The sequence below is a fragment of the Phoenix dactylifera genome, unplaced genomic scaffold, assembly GCF_009389715.1.
Source record: "Phoenix dactylifera cultivar Barhee BC4 unplaced genomic scaffold, palm_55x_up_171113_PBpolish2nd_filt_p 000753F, whole genome shotgun sequence".
NCBI classification, from domain to species: Eukaryota; Viridiplantae; Streptophyta; class Magnoliopsida; order Arecales; family Arecaceae; genus Phoenix; species Phoenix dactylifera.
Window position 1 is genome coordinate 51479 of NW_024068125.1, and position 2578 is coordinate 54056.

Below are 2578 nucleotides of genomic sequence, written 5' to 3' on the forward strand. Positions count from 1 at the left end.
ATAACATCTTATTATTCCGCTGCATTCTATTCAAAGTAAAAATTAGGGAACATAATTTTTAGAAAACCCAATTCACCCCCCCTCTTGGGTTGTCACCTTGGGCAACAGGGTCTCCCCTGTTTCTTTCGAACCGAGCCTTCCCCCCCCCTCGGCTCTCTTCTTCTACCCTTTATATAGATCTCTCCCTGGCAATGAATCCAAGGGGAACGGATGCATGATCCTTGGACGGAATGCGCATCAACGGCTGGATCATGGGAGCTGGTCGCGGAAGAGTGGGTCGGTGGAAGATGAATACGGATGGGAGAAGGGGTTGAATACATGTCCCGATTTGGATGCGTGATCCTTGGCTTGATGCAGAAGGCTGAATCACCGGCTGCTGGGATTTCCTCACGGATGCAGGGGATACGCTGGGAGGAGCCAATCGGAGGATCGATGGGAATCCGAAAGAAGAAGAGGCGGAATGCCATTTCTGTGATTCGGCAGCTGGTAGCTGGTGTGGATCCATGGATGGAATCATGCTTTATTGCTTTCCTTCTTTGGACCATTGGCTGCTGGGAGGTGAATCCGGAGTTGCTCACTGGTGTGCTCGTTGGATGCGGCTGGAACGGGCTGATGGCGCTGGTGCACTACGTGGATCACGGAGGAAGAAATGGATCACGAGTTTCTTGGTGGAGGCCGGATCGCAGGAAGATAGATTGGCTCCGGATGCGTCACGGGCGGAAGAAGGGCCGAAGGATCTGGTCGTGGGATCGTCGAGAGGTCGCCGTGGAAGGTGGACGGCCGCGAGATCTGCATGAGGGGAAGAAGATAAATAGTGAAATGCATTTTTAGTTTTTTTTTTCTAACACTGTTGATATGAACAGTGTTTTCACGGAACACTGTTCATATGAACAGTGATTCCAGTAATTTTCGGAAAAAATTCTTTTCTTGCTCTATTTTGACGTGAAAATGGGCATATGTGGATTTAAATTAAATGTCTCCCCTATTTTGCTTAGTTTGCAAACGTGATGCGGAGATGGGAATTTATGAACCGTTGGATTGCTTAGGTGCATGCATGTCAGTTGGGCATTGGGCTCGAACCCAGTGTTATTGAACTGAAACGTGCTGGCTGGTACGCTTGAAAGGCGAGGACATGTGAATTATTTACTTCTTATCATATTTTAAATTTATTTCAAAGATTGTTCTATTTTGTGGTAAAATAGGTGGTTATCCGTTTAAGAACATTGATAAGTGCTGGAAAAAGAATATTAAATTATAGATTAATCAGCACTTATCACACCCCCAAACCTACATTTTGCTAGTCCTCGAGCAAAATAAAACTAGAAAAAAAATTCTAACTCACTTTCGCAAGCATCGCGATTGCATTTACCATATGCAACAAGGCTTTAAACCTCTAGGTTACCCTAGTGGACGAGTTATAGTCTCGTGAGGATTTTCAGTGAAGATACCCACAAACTTCAATCTTAAAATCAATCATTTATTATTATTATAATTATTATTATTTTTATTATTTATTATTATTATTATTTTAGATCGATTGATCTATGAAGTGAAAATCAAATTCCAAATGCATACTAGTAAAGAATTTCAAAAACTCTCTTTTTTTAATTAAAATCTAATTTAAGATATATAAATGATAGGAATTTCAAAATACACACGGTTTTATTTACTAAGTCAGCCCCAAATCCTAGGTCAAAATGCAATTCAAGTTAAAGTCATTAAGTTTCCGTTCAGGGGAGTTGTAAGACTCATTTATACTGGAGTGCTCGGTGAAATCTGGACCGTACACAAGCTAAGAGTTCGGATCTCCAAATATTGCAAATACTAGTAGTTTCCAAGGATTAGTCGAAAGGACCTGCTCACTGATTCAAAATCATCTTATCTGCAGGATTTCGAGAGTTGTGGATGTTTACTTTTGTACCTCTCGACGGCTTTCACACTATTATCTTTTTCAAGGTCAGTACAGAGTTTTTTTTTTAAAAAAGATATATAAATTGTGCACTTTTACTCTTGTGGTGATTTCTCCGTGTAACGAGCAGTCAGTTGACAACTCTCACACCAGTTGGCATAAGGTATCGGGCATCAAGACTCCCCTACAAACTTATGCTCGGAGTCCTCATCACAAGCCCACTTGACCTTTGACAATAGGTAGCCCTTTTCGATGTTCCTGACTAAATCCATTTTTACTGATGTTTTTTTTTTTGAATTAGATAAGTATGATTCATCAGGGTCCAAGGTTGCTACTATACTATCAACATATTGTCGAGCCTAGATCTTAGAAGGGTCGGCTAGTGTGTAGTAAAATTTCAAAATATTAATTAGCTTACAGCTCCCTAAGAGATACTTAATAAAAAGAACTTAAATTTGATTTACTTCCGACTAGTCGTTGAGCTTTTTAGATTTTATATACTTTGTGTATTTATCATTCTCGCATAAATGTATAGAAATTAGGTTTTTTTTAAAAAACATTTTTTTATTATTAAAATTTTTATTATTATTATGATGAAAATGAACACACATTTTTTTTTTTGGGATGAAAATCAAGATGAATACCCCCCAAACCTAAACCTAACATTGT